Below are 15,599 nucleotides of genomic sequence, written 5' to 3'. Positions count from 1 at the left end.
CCACTTAGCACAGTCAGTATCTAGCACATATTAGGGCACTTTATGATTGTTTTCTTCCTTTCCTAACTAGAAACTCTATCAATTAAATCGGCGATCTGCTTCTCACCCCTTCCAAAAAAAAAAGGCATATAGAGAGGGAGAAAGGTAGGACTAGCATACTTGATCTGAAGTCCACAAGTGTTGGATCCAAATCCTACTACAAAGTGACTGTGTTGCCCCGGGCAAGTCGCCTAACAACCCCTTGGTGACTCAGGCAACTTTCTGAGACTATAAATTGAGGAGAGGCATTGCTAGAAGAAATTTCTGTATTAGAAATTATTATAGCAATGAGACTATAAGTCTGAACCTCACTCCCCCCAAAATGGGGTGGAAGGAAGACACATGGAGAGATCAATAAGACAGTCAAGAAGCAAATCCTCCTTCTGACATATAGTCACTGTATACCTCATATAAGTATGTGTGTATTTACACAAATACACATGTACAAACATACTCTTTGCATGTGTGGGTCTGAGCAAGTCCCATTCACCTATTCCAACAACTCTCTTTAGCTATCTACTCAATGACAGATAGTGGCAAGCCAAAATCATAGATCTCTCACCTGGGGCGAGACCTTACAAGGCTACATTCCTTTTAGTCAAGACAACCTCTTTTAACAGTAAATCTTCTATAGTCTTTCTCAGGTAATAAGAGCAATAAAATACATTGCCCAATGCTTTACTGTGATGGAGTTGCTGTGGTCAAAAGTACTCCATCACCTCATGGTCAACTGCTTGGTAATGAGCCTATTGACACCGAGCTAGGCTAGTCTTCAGTCATAACAATCACAATTCATCCCCAAACCTTTCCACCTTATTAATGCCTCTCAGATTTGTGTTCCTCTGATACAGTATTTGAAAATCCGAGGTCAGCTCTGTATTACAATAAACCATAAGAGTGGGACTTTCATCTAAGGCAAACTGAAATTTAAAATAAGGCCCTAATTGTTTAATTCTCTCGACATTATTATGAACTTAGGGAATAGGTATTATGCAATTCAATACATGGACACAAAGTTAACATTTCAAGTGAATTTTCTTTCTCTTTGGTTGAGCTATTGTATGGATCTAATGAAGAAAATCTCTTGAAAAGGTTCAAAAGGAGGTGAGGCTCTTTCTTACACTTTGAGATCACGGCCCATATTTTCAATTGACCAATTCAAAAAATATTCATTCGGTCTTCTATAGAAGGCAGCATAATACAATGGAAAGATCATGGGTTCTGGTTCAAATCCAGTTTCACGTACCACTAAGGGAATTCTCTAAAATGTGTTTTCTCTGAAGGGAGTGACTGGTTTGTTTGCCTTTCTTTGGATCTCAAGCACTTAGTACTTTGGTTGGAACATGTTCTTGTTCAGTCATATATAAATATTTCTGAACATGAGATGTGGCCCTATTTAGGATTTTCTTGGCAAAGACACTGGCACAGTTTGCCATTCATTTCCTTCTCTAGTTCATTTTATAGATGAGGAAATTGAGGCAAACAGGGTTAAGTGACTTGCTCAGGGTCATACAGCCAGTAAGTGTCTAAGGCTAGTTTGAACTCAGAAAAATGAGTCTTCCTGCACTTCCAGCACTCTATCCACCGTGTCACTCTAACTAGATCAGGTGTTTTCTGGATGATCAATTGAGTTTTTGCTATAGTTCTAATTCTACATCTATGAGCGAACCTCAGAGCTCATGTATGTGGCTGGTTTAAGCCTTGTTGTGTTCAATGGTGATGTGAGCTACATTGTGGTCATGAATGGCTATTGAATACCCTATGCAGCCCTTGATGGGTTTTGTTGAGCAGTGTAGTCCAGAAGAGCTAAAGGGTTGGATACCCCTGACCTAGACCAAACTTTTCATTTTAGAGTTGAGGAAAGTTAGGTGTAGCAAAATTAAGGCACCTGGCAAATATCACATTGTTGACTGGCTGTTATAATATGGCTTTGGGGCAGCTAGATGGTGCAATGGATAGAGCACCAGCCCTGCAGTCAGGAGTACCTAAGTTCAAATCCAGCCTCAGAACTTAATAATTATCTAGCTGTGTGGCCTTGGGTCACATTAACCCCATTGCCTTGCAATAATAATAATAATAATAATAATAACATTTTGGTTTTTAATTGAACTCTCAAGTTTTCTTGATTTGTTTCAATTCACTACCATTCTAGCTCACTTTGCTTCAATGCCTTTCTAGACTCATATGGACAGGTTTTTTGGTTATTAACCAGTTTGGGGAACTACCCATCTAATTCTATTAAGATTTTTAAAATATTTTTATTTTTATCTGTAAATCACCTACATTTCCCATTTCCCTTCCCCATCGCACCCAAAGAACCAGTCCTACAACAAAGAATAAGAGGGAAAAAATTACAGTTCAGCCAAACTAAAACATCAAAAAAGTCTAACATATTCATTGTTCCACATCTCTGGTACTACCTGCTTTGCCAAAAAGAAAACTCAAGTATAGGCATTAATTTGGGGGGAGGGGTTGTTTCAAGGCAATGGGGTTAAGTGACTTGGCCAAGGTCACAGCTAGGTAATTATTAAATCTCTGAGGTCAGATTTGAACTCAGGTCCTCCTGATGCCAGGACCGGTGTTCTATCCATTGCACCACCCAGCTGCCCCCATGGGCATTAATTTGACAATATTCAGTTTTTCGTTGTTGTTGTTCTTTTTGTTTACATTATATATGTGCTCTGTGTTGCTATGGAGACAAGAGACTCAAGGGGATGCTGTTTCATTAAGTCCAAGTTCAAATCATTGTATATTATTTTCCAGGTTCTGTTTACTTCACTTCAAATCAGTTTGTGTGTCTACCCATGCTTCTCTATTTATGACTTTTTTTTTACAATATGATTGCATGACAAGTTACTTGGCCTTTCCCCATTCAAGGCACTTTCTTTGTATTCAGTTCTTTGCTACTGTAAAACTGACACTGTATTATGGTGTCTGAGATTTTTTAATCCTTAATTTCCTTGAAATTTATGCTTCTGCAATCTCTGAACTATAGAACATAAAGAGTTTGGTCATTTTCTTAAAATCATTCCAAATTGCATTCAATCATGATTTTAAGGTTGTCTGATGATTCTAAAATTCTTTTTCCTTAAACTGTTTTCTAATTCAATTTTTTAAGTATATGTCTTACATTTTTATTTCTTTTGATTTAGTTTTAATATTTATTTCCAAATTGCTTTCTAGAATGGTTGGATGAAGGGCTTCTGGGGCAGAACCAAGATGGCAACACAAAACTAAGAAGCTCCTGAAACTTTTCCCAAAGCAACTTTAAATGAAGCCTCTATCTAGACCTTACAACTACAGAACCCACCAAAAAAAAAAGAACAAAACAAGTTTTCAATTCAAGATGTCATGGAGACTATGGTCCATCATATAGGTCATGCCATGACAAGCAATGAATTGGATTTGAGTGAGGGGGTGCTGTGGTAAAACCTCACTTTCTCCTCCAGGGCCATCTAGGTCCAGTGGTCAGATATGAATCAGGTTGACTAGAAACAGTCCTGGATGAGAGACAATCAGGGTTAAGTGGCTTGCTCAAGGTCACATAGTAACTGTCGGGATTCGGTTTTCTGTTCTCCTGACTCCGAGGTCAGTGCCATCCATTGCACTACCTCCCTGCTGAATATGAGATGATATAAAATATCTAGACTATAAAGAATATCGAGAATAATTCTATATATTTCAATTATATGCAATGCTATATAAAATCTAATATAGAAAATTCACTTCAAGTCAGTTTATGCGTCTTCCCATGATTCTCTATTTATAACTTTTTTTAACATTGATTGCATGGCAAGTTACTTGGCCTTTCCCCATTCACTGGGCATTTTCTTAGTATTCAATTCTTTGCTATTACAAAAACTGATACTGCATTTTAGTGCCTATGAGATTTTTTTTTTATTCTTGATTTCCTTAAAGTCATTCCCTTTAGTGGTAGATTTACATTAGTGGCAGAATTGCTCTCAACTATAAAATACAAAAAATCATAGTGCATTGAGGGAACCACCCAGATAGAATGTAAGCTCCTTGAGGGAACGCAAAGTTTTGCTTTTGTCTTTGTATTCCAAACTCCTGATACATGATTGGTACTTACTAAATACCTAGTTGATTAATTCTGCTTAATACACACACTTTTGCATTTGACTGATAGTATAAACAAGATTTTGTCTACTCAGCCAGTAAATAATGACTTTAGGCTAAGGCTAATAGTCTCAGTTTATCTTTCACTTCAAAGTGCTGACTTACTAAACCCACTCTACAGAAAAATTCACATTCTAGCATATTTACAAGAAACTATTGACTTCTTTATAGTCTTTACAAGACTTTTGACTTCAAAACTACAAATAGTGTTAGAGTCTTTCTATTGAGTTGAAATGAATGCAGCTTGTTTTACCTTGAATATCAGAATTCCTGCTAATTTTTCAGTCAGTTAACTTTTTTAAAATGCTGTTTCTGGAAGGAAAAATAATTTTACCAAACTGTATCTAGGAAATGTTCCACAACTAGTTCTCCAGGAGAAAAAAATGTACCCCTGGCACCCTTTAAATTTAATCTGGATTATTTCTAACATTTTCGCCATTATTCTCTTAAATACAATGGACAAAATAATAAATCAATCCCTGGTTTATAGTATTTCCTGATTTGTGAGATATAAAGGCTCACATTGAAAACTAAACAATGAGGGAGCAGCCTGGTGGCGCAATGGATAAAGCGCCAACCCTGGAGTCAGGAGGACCTGAATTCAAATCCAATACTAGCTGTGTGACCTTGGACAAGTCACTTAATCCTATTGCCTTTCAAAAACAAAAACAAAAAAAAAGAAAGAAAAATAAAGATTTGTCCAAGTTTGAGTTATTACCAACTACCTCCATATAAAGGGCATGCTTCTACTCCATATAAGAACAATTAGGGCAGGGAAATATCAAAACAATATTGAAGGGGGCTAGGTGGTGCAGTGGGTAGAGCACCAGCCCTGGAGTCAGGAGTACCTGAGTTCAAATCCAACCTCAAACACTTAATAATTACCTTGGACAAGTCACTTAATCCATTTGCCTTGCAAAAAAAAAAAACCCCCAACCATGATTGGAAAGTGGGATGCATCTATAGTCACAAAGTTGAAATAGATTTTTCATAAATTGATTCTTCCCATGATCTCATGATTGATCTATTTGCTTGGACTTCAATGGCAGTGGTAATTAATATAAAATAAGATAAAAGCCTTGTTGGACTCCACAATTGAGACCTGAAAGGACCACGTATGTCAGAAACTTCCTCACCCACAGGATTGGGCTATTTTCCCCATCATCTTGTGTGAGTCTGGCATTTCTCCTTCAGACTTTGTTTGAATAACAGTCAAGGAAGTCATACATCTGTGTGTTTGAGGGAAAACCAGGATCCCCTAGAAAGGAACTCATCGGCCTGGGCAGACCTGCCAACAACAGGAAGGACTTTTTAAGCATAGCGGCAGAAATAACAAAGTAAGATTCTTCAGATGGAAAGACAAAAATCTGCAGGGCAGGGTGCTCAATGACTCCCTGGGCTATATTTGCCAGGATATTAAATGGAAGGAAGCAGTCGGTGTATATTACAAGACTGTCAACACAATTCTGTGGTTGTAGAAAGATTGCATGCAAGGAATAAGGGAGGGAAAGAGCCAAATAGGACTCTTGGGTATAGCTAAGCAGCATGTTTGTGGTTCTTAGGTTTATTGGCTATGTTTCTTTTGTCTCTGTTTTTGTGCTTTGCTTATCACTCTTCCCTCTGAAAACAACAGTCAGGAAGTGTGGGGGGTGGGGGAGAAGACATTTTTGTTTTCCAGACATCTTAAGATTGTTTTACTACCCCAGAGCTAAGTACCATTACATTCTGGGAATGGTCTCTGATGATGCTTGTTTCAAGTTCAATGAATAGCTACAAATCTCTTTGTTCAATCTGAGATCATTACAAACTGAGGACCCAAATGAGAGTTAGGGTTGGTACAGAAGCTCACCTGAACTCAATACGATGAGATCTGATGCCAGACAAAAGCCCATTCACTTCATTTAAGAGTACCTCTGAGGCATCAGCTATCTCTACTTTTATAGTATGAAATCTGGGAAATAAAGGAGCAACCATGGAGAAAGAGAGAAGGATAAAAAGACTTCTTCCTATCTCCTTCTCACTATTTCTTTTTTTTTTCACCTAGACTCTATAGAGAAAGCTGAAATTGTATAAGATCAACTTGGAAGATCTGGTTTCAGCCACTTATTAGCTTTGTGACCCTGGGCAAGTCACTTACCCCTGTTTGTCTTGGTTTCCTCATCTGTAAAATGAGTCGAAGAAGGAAATGATAAACCACTCCAATATTTTTCCAAGAAAATTCAAAATGGGATCATGAGGAACCAGACATGACTGAGCAACAACAAAGTTGTATATTCATAAGTAGGTGTTAGTAGGAAATCTTGATAAACAAAAAAACAGAGGTAAGATTTGTTGATCTCTAATAACAAATCCCATTGTATCAAGGATCTATGAGTGCACTGACATCCTGGAGGGATAAAACCAAATCCTGATAGTTACTATAACTAATAAGGCAGTTCTTTTCATTGAAATGTCTGCTGTCTGCTTCCTCTGCCCCTTGCTGAACATCCTAAGTTGAGGGTCACTTCCTTTGCTTGATGGACAAGCCAGATGCATCTTTTCAGATCCTGCCTTCTGTTAGTGAAATTGTATCTAAAATTTTTTTCAAACTGTATTGGGGGGGGGTCTAGTTTTCTAGTCAGACTGCAAAATCAGCCAACTTAGAGAAATTTTAATAAACTGGTATGTTAACCTAATTCTCTTCTGCTTTTCCTCGAGGTCAAACTTGGGAGATTAACTTTTGTCCCTTATTAGGACATAGTTAATCTAATTATTATTATTTTTAAGGTCAAACTCATGGCACTCCTCAGATTCATCTATCTTAAGAAGAAACCCAGATTTAGGCTATATTGGACATTTTTCAGAGGAGGTGGGGTAAGTTGGGGATTCTGAGTTAAAGGGCTAGATAGGGCCAGGATCAAGTTTGTGAAAAGAGAGGATGAGGATGAGGGTAGAGAACACTGTGCTGAAGAGATCAGTACTAGACAAAAAGGAGTGGAATTTGAGTCTAAAGAAAAATAGTTATTTATTCTTTCCTATTCCTTCTCCAGTTATGCTCCCTACAGAAACTTCCATAAAGTAGCCTTGGTTCAAGATGAGAAATAGTGTGATGATGTTCTTGACATATACTCCCAACCCAGAGATGCATCAGAGCATGGATGACTACACTTTCCCCCTTGGGGTTCTAGGGTACCACTGAGGAACACTAGATTTCTTCTAATGCTATCAGCTCCAGCCCCCATTCCACTATGTACAAACAAAATCATTCACAAAGAGGTAGTTACTATCTCCTGGATATCAGTGATACCAGCGATTATTATTCTAATATCAGTTTAATTAGTCCATGTCACTTCAAAATCATTCATTGGCAATCAACAGCAATTAAATTTTATAACAGGATATTTCCTGAGAATATATATCAAGGACAGAAGTGCAAACATGTCTCCCTGAACTGGAGGCACATTCCCCACCTCTACTATCTTCATCCTAGGAAGAGTGGGATCAAACTTAAAGCAGCTACTACTATAAATATATATATATATATGTATATATAATATATGTGTGTGTGTGTGTGTTTATACATACCTATGGGCATCTAAGTGGCATGGTGAGTAGAGCACTGGTCTTGGAGTCAGGAGGATGGGAACTTGGATCCAGCCTCAGCCTCTTGCCATTTACTGACTGTGTGTCCTTGAGCAAGTCACTTAACCCAAATTGCCTCACACCCAGGGCCCTTTCCAGTTGTCTTGATTCCTATCTGGACCCTGGACCCAGATTGTTCCGGAAGAGAAAATGAGGCTGGTGCCCTAGCACAGCACCCCCCTGCCCCCGGCTCAAATCCAATTCATGTGCTTGTCATGACATCACCTCCCTGATGTCATGGTCTTCTTCAAGAATGAAGGACAAATATCAAGATATACATATTTGCATATATGTATATCTACACAAATACATACACATACACATAATGTATATAACAAGATCTCATAGCCCTTTATTTGAAGCAGCACTTCCTCTCTAGGAATCTTTCTACCACTCCACAAGACCATTCTAATAAGGTTTTTTTTTTAGGTTTTTGCAAGGCAATGGGGTTAAGTGGCTTGCCCAAGGCCACACAGCTAGGTCATTATTAAGTGTCTGAGAGCGGATTTGAACTCAGGTACTCCTGACTCCAGGGCTGGTGTTCTATCCAATGCACCACCTAGCCACCCCTCTAATAAGATTAATAATAATATTATGTCATACTCTTATGAACTATAACTATCTGCTATACTAACAATGGTATTTGTTACTGTTACTATAATATTTTTTAGTTCTTTGGAGTTTGCAAAATGATTTACAGGCATTTGAGAATTATAATGACCTTTTGAGACCTTAGGAGGTAGATATTAGAGATGTTATTTCCATTTTTACAGATGAGAAATCTGAAGTGATTTACCCCATGTTACACAACTAGGAGGTATCAGAAATAGAATCTGAAAGATCTTTGGAGCCAGAAAATCTGGATCTGGGATTTACCACTTACTCACTGAGATGGAGAGAGTCCCTGCCAGGGAGCAGGGAAAGAACCCAGTCTTGGGAAGGGGCCAAAAGCTCTGAACAGGTCACGTAGAGCCAGAGGCAAGTTACCCAGGGTATGGATGAATGCAAAGTAAAAGACTGGTAGAGAGGAAGCAGGGTCTTAATCAGAAGCATGAAGAGGTAGCAAAGGACCACCCAAGTTTAAGGAGTATGGAAGAGATGTGGTCCAAGTTCAAAGAGATTTCTGGTACCCAGAGAATAAGGAACATCTGCGATTTTCAGAGTTCAAGATAATTTATCACATTTGCTATCTTAAAGGCATATATATATGTATGTATGTATGTATGTATGTATGTATGTATATGTAGCCTTTCATGCCTTCCAACTTCCCCTGAATGAGTTTCAGCTGGGACAGCTCCCAGATAGCCTTAGGGAAATAGACTTTGGGAAAATTGTAATTTCTAAGCAGTTCTGGACACCTGGAAAAGTAAGTCGCTCTTCCTGGTTGCTATGAGTGTGGACTGAAGCAATTTATATAAAAATAGAACACTTATAGTAATTGTATTCGTATTTAGCATAAGACTTCCCACCTGGTGTTGTTGTATATCCCCAATAGAATATAAAATTATTGAATGTTCATTAATCTGAGGTTTATGAATTTTTAAAAATATATTTCCATATCGATTTTAATATAATTGACTTCCTTTGTAATCCTAGGTATTTTAAAAATAAAATTTAAAAGCATTTTTTAAAATTATTTTTTAAAAAATTTAAAAACCTTATTCGGAGGAGGCCCTCTATTTAAATAGACTGGGGAAAATATCCTTGACCAAAAAAAAAATGAACTCCAGTTATAGAATTGTATACAAGATCTGTACTTGCTTAATAAGTACAAATTATTCTTATCAATTGATTTTACATTCTTTACACCTCAGTTCTGTGACTAAGAATGATGATGTTTAAAAAACTCACTATAAAGTATAACAATTGAAAGTTTGCAAAAATGCTTTTCCCATATCAAATCTGTGAGGCTGGAAGCATTTTGAAAATGTGGTCTTCTGGGGAGAAAAGAGTGAAAAAAAAAACCTCAATTATTTCATATGCCTTCATTAAAAACAACTTTGATGAGAGAACATCCTAATAAATTTTTATGGAAATGAAAAAGTAAGCATAATGATCAGTCATGGCTAATATCTTTTTAATTAAATTATTTATTTAATGCTTCATATTGAAGTTGAATACAAGTGTTTTGACCCTCCTCTCTCCCCAAAAATAATCAAGATGATCCTGCCATTTGGAGGGATATGCTTTCATTAATTTTTTTAATGATCAATATAAGTAATAAAATTTGTTTATTGACAATTTATGATTAAATTAATTTCAACACATAAACTAAAGGACTTTTCATTCTCTCCCTTTAAATCTCTATTAAGATTGATTCTTTCTCCATTTATTCTCATTTCCTTTTCTTCTGCTATGGTTAGAGTTAAGCTGGTACTGCATTTTTCCTCTTTGTTTTATTTCTTAAAGGTTATTTCAACTGACTTTGTATTTCACAAACCACTCTAGCATCTTTGTCAAGAAAACCTCAAACGGGGTCACAAAGAATGGGACGTGTCTGAAAGGACTAAACAACAAATACTAGTTAGCATTACATGAGGAACTCTAACAGTCCCCAGTGTGCCACTTGAGGAAAGTCACTAAAGAAAACAAAGATGAAAGGCAATTGAACTTAACCCAAAACACAAGACAAAAGTCCATGCTAGGGAACACCCAAGTTTGAAGGCATTGGGGGATTGACTCTTTAGTTGTTTGAAAGAAGGGAGGATTTGACATATTTGGAAACCTTCTTGAATATGATCCATACCCAAAAGGCAACCTGCAAAATAACAGTAAGGACTATTTTTCTGTCTCTATACAATCTTGAGAATAAGAAGCCATCTTCATGAAAACTGGAGAAGGGAATAAGCGAACTTTTCCAAATGATATTCCACAGCAAAGCATCCAGTTATACAATAGCCTGAAGATTCAGAAAATACCAAATGCCACAATTTATTCTTTGCTGACTATAAAAAAAGAACTTTATAGAAGCACAAAATGTGAAAGCTGGAAGGCAACTTCTCAGTCAACTAGTCCAAATCTTGAAAGGGACCAAAATTTGTGCTGCTGCTGCCTCTCCCATTTTTTAAATCATCAATTTTAAAGTAATAATCAATCTAGGGATATAAAACATTAGTCAACTGATTTACAAACAGAAATATTGGAGAGGGAACCTCCAGTTCTCACTTCCCTTTTTTAATTTTTTAAATGTAACAATGCAATATTTCCAACCCTATGCATTTGGGGAAGCCTTGCAAAAAAACTACCCCCCAAAAAAATCTAATTTTATCATCTTAATCACTAAAGAGAAATCTAAAAAGAACTCTGGAATTTAGACATTTTTACTTATCTACCCACTCTGGTCTCAGAGATCAAGAAAACAAAGCAGAAAAATGGAGGGGAAATGCTCTAAATCACTAATAAAGAAATGCAAATTAAAACAAATTAAAGCCAGTCTGAACTTTTACTTAATACCATTAAGTAAAAGATGACAAAGATGATGAAAAAGGAAGAAAATAAGCATTTATTAATCTGACATGTACCAGGAACTTTATAAATATTAACTGGTTTGATACTCATAATAACGCTGGGAGGTGAGGGATATTATTATCCTCATTTTTGTATTTGAGGAAACTGAGGGAAACTGAGGTAAAGTGATGTGCCAGGGTCACACAGTAAGTTTCTCAAGTTCTATATGCATGTCTTCCTGACACTGGGCCAAAACCCTAGCCATTACACCATCTAGCTCTAGCATCTGACAAAGAAATGGAAAAATGGAGCATGTTGGTAGGTCTGTGGGAAAACAGACATACTAATGTACTATTTTTTTTCATTTTTCAAGGCATTGGGGTTAAGTGGCTTGCCCAAAGCCATATGGATAGGCAATTATTTGTCTAAATCCAGATTTGAACTCAGGTACTCCTGACTCCAAGGCTGATGCTCTATCTACTGCTCCACCTAGCCGCCCCCTAATGTACTATTGATAGAGCTGTGAATTGGACTAACTATTCTGGAAAACAATATAGAACAATGCCTCCTAAATCACTAAACTATTCATTTACACTTTGCTTTAGCACTACAAGGACATTAAGGAGATCAGAGAAAAAAGGGAAAAGACATATCAGTTCAAAAATATTTATAGAAGTGATTTAAAAAACCTGTAGGGGAGTAATCATCTCTTGGGGAATGGCTAAACAAATTGCTATATATAAACTGATGGAATGTTATTTCCTCATAAGAAATGATGAAATGGATGGTTTTTAAAAAACCTGAGAAGACTCGTATAACCTAAAGTAGAGTGAAGTAAGCAGAATGGAGAGAACAAGAATACACTTGCAATAACTCTGAACAATTTAAGATATATAATCAATGAACTGACAAACAGTGTTTGCAAAGGCCCAGATGAAGCACAATGCCCATCTCCTGCCAGAGAGGAGATAAACTCAAAATTCAGAATGAAACTGACATTTTTTTAATATGACCAACGTAGACATTTGTTTTTCTGAACTAAGCATATTTGCTATCAGGGTTTTCTTTTTCCTTTTTCTTTCCTTTTGCTTTACTGGAGAGAAAACAAACGTTTGCAAAGTAGGAAAATAAAAAAAAAATTAAATGAAGGTCTAAAAGGTTTTCCTTTAAGCCTAATCATTTGATGAAGGAATTCTCTAAACCTTTTATTTTTTTAATGAAAGCATAATTATTTTTCATAACCTTAATATTTCTTGCACATTAAAATGTACATTTATCAAAGGTAAATGACTGAAAAAATCCTAGGTGAACACAGGAAAGAGGAAATGGAAAAACTTTTTAAATGCTAATTAGAAATTAAGAAAATTAAATATTGTTTTATTTTATATTTGATTCCATTCTGTAATTGATTCTATTCTTATTTACTTGTCTCTGAGTTAATTTCAGAAGTTCCATTTTCCTCTCTGAGCTAAGTGCTCCCATAAATCACCTTAATTCAATGAAAAATATTATTTCTACACATCTTAACTGCCCATGCACAATTAAAAAAGACTTGTTTTTTCATTAATGAGCCTTTCCTGTACAATTAAGGAAGATCTGTTAGCTTGCTAACAAGTCTTGCCAGATGCAAGAGGGCACCAGGAAGTCTGCTATCTCTATAACACTTCAAGAAACTCTGGTCTATCATCATTGTCACACTAACTAGCCATGCAGGTGGACGCCACCAATTAGTTTTCCATAGCAACAAGGTGGAAAGAGGGGTTGTTACTTGTCCTGCATTCCAGACTTCCATTCAATTATATTGTTTTCCAACCTCTGTGCTACTTCAGACTCAGTAACCAATCAAGTTGGTTTCCATAGGTGATGCTTCCTGCTTTTTGTTTTCTTGTACTTCTCAAAAGCTATATGAAGATCAGTAAAACCTCCCTCATGGTCTTTTGATTTGAAAAGGAGTTGAAAGAACCATTTTATTGGTAGCTGCTGATCTTACCCATAAATTGAACATGCTTGGAATTTTGTGCCTCAGTTTACCTTAATTTCAAACATGACAGAATCCAAGTTTGTAGTTATGGCTTGTGTGGCTTCAGGGAGAAGAATGAAGGAAAAACTCAAAGAAGAACATGTTGTATCCAATGAAATACGGACAGGAAAAAATGATGAAAAAAGGAATAAGCAATTAATGTCCCCCTAAAAAAGAGTCTTCAGGAGAAGACCTGTTTCTGAGATAAGGAAAAGAAGGTCTTGACCTTTATGAAAGCATAAGTATAAGTAATCTTTAGAAAATCCATCTAAGTTCAACACATATGTGTGAGGAATATAAGAGGGAACTCGCAACTTCTTTAAATATTCCATGTTGATCTAGATGGTGGATAGAGTAGATTGATTCAAAATAATTTTTAATATTGCCAAAGCTATACTTTAGAAGAGAGTCAGAGCATCATTTTAAGCCACCTAAGTTGACTCAGTGGAGAAAAACATGTCACCTTTAAGGTTTTCCAATCAAGTGTCATTCATTCATGTGTCAAAATCACACTTGATGCCTGGAAAGATTTGACAAAAGAAAGAATCCTGTTCTTCAACCTTCCAATTATTCATAACACAGGAATGGAAGAAGGAAGCAATGGTGAAGTGAAAGATAAACTCACCTACTTGATCATATTGCTCAGAGCTAGTCTGGAGGCCTTTTGTGGAAGAGAAAATTTGAAGAGACATAAACAGAGGGCCAAGAGTTAAGACTCATGGCTCAAGATTCAATCCTTTCCTTAAATAATTAGTTTTGATCAAAATTGGGACTCGGGTTAGACAGGATTGGCCATTGTCTAGAACATGGCTTCTTGAAGAGTGAAAATAGAAAGAAAATTCTATCCACAAGTGTGCGCAAGTATGTGTGTTGTGATAAATAAAATGGCCTATGTTGGAAGGAAGGGTCAAAGATTCCAATTGACAAGGTTATGTGGTATAATGGAACAAGAACGGCTGAGGATAAGAAAGATGGAAAATGAAACAGGCAGACAAAGACAGAGACCTAGAGACAAAGACAGACAAAGGAGGGAAGGAAGGAAGGAAGGAAGGAAGGAAGGAAGGAAGGAAGGAAGGAAGGAAGGAAGGAAGGAAGGAAGGAAGGAAGGAAGGAAGGAAGGAAGGAAGGAAGGAGGGAAGGAAGGAAGGAGGGAAAGGGGGAAAGGGGAGGGGAAAGGAAGAAGAAAGCAAGGAAGGAAGCAAAGAAGGAAGAGAAAGAAGATATTCATGTCATACTTATTTCAGGTCACGTCCTTTGTTAAGCTCTGGGGATGCAAATAAAAGCAAATATTCTAATAAAGGAAAAAAAAATATCAAGGGAAGTTGGAAAGAAAAAAGAGGACTTAAAGTAGCTGGTCAGAAAAGAGGGGAAGACTAAAGAGTCAAGTTGGGAGGGAAGTAAATGGTAATACCTGTAGCCTCTCCTGAAATAGTGGTCTAGGCAGGTAATCAGAAGAGCAGCTTCTACCTCAGGCTAGACGTTTCTCCTGTTTGGGAAGGCAGTTGATGATGATATTAAGGAGGAGAAGAAGGAGGAATAGGAAAATAGAGTGGTGTCAGAGGTAAGGAAAACCTGAACACAGATTCCAGTTCTGATGATCTTGGGCAAATCACATCCTCTCTGGGCGCATTTGGGTAATGAAGTGGATAGAGCATCGGCCCTGGAGTCAGGAGGACCTGAATTCAAATCAGGCTTTAGATACTTAATAATTACCTAGTTGTGTGACCTTGGGCAACTCATTTAACCTTTCTTTGCCTTGGGAATAAAAAGCAGCCTCTCTGGATCTCAGTTTCCTCTGGTCTCTGAGTTCCTTACAAGTTCTAGCCAGAGCTATGACAAGCATAAGACAATTTTTGATTGCTCAGGGGACTCAAATGCCTTGCCAATCTCTTTATCTGACCACAGATTATTAGAGGAATGCAAACTTCATAAATTTTTCATCGTTCAGTTCAGGAAAGATTTACTAAGTGGGTGTCCTATGCAAAGAACAGAACATTGCTGACACCAAAGAAATGAAATTGTTAATCACCCAAAGGACAAAGGAGAGAAACATGGTAGATGAGAGCTAGCTGTGACCCATTGCAAACTAGGAATGACACAGTTGTGTAAAGGTTGTCATCAAAAAAAAATCCCTTACACAACTGTTTCTGTGTAGTATGAATGAAAAAGAAAAAAAGAAAAAGAAAAAGGTTGCCTTTGTGAGAGTAGGAAATAATTAAGGGGCACTCCATAGGAGGCAGGAGGGTTCAGGGAAAAGCCTTTGGATTTAGGTTCAATCAATGGATCAATTAGCAAAAATTTATTAAGAGAAAATAACCCCTTTTGAAATAGC

Source organism: Macrotis lagotis, chromosome 2 (assembly GCF_037893015.1).
Source record: "Macrotis lagotis isolate mMagLag1 chromosome 2, bilby.v1.9.chrom.fasta, whole genome shotgun sequence".
NCBI lineage: Eukaryota > Metazoa > Chordata > Mammalia > Peramelemorphia > Peramelidae > Macrotis > Macrotis lagotis.
The sequence above is the reverse complement of the archived record's forward strand: the minus strand, read 5'-3'. Positions refer to the sequence as shown.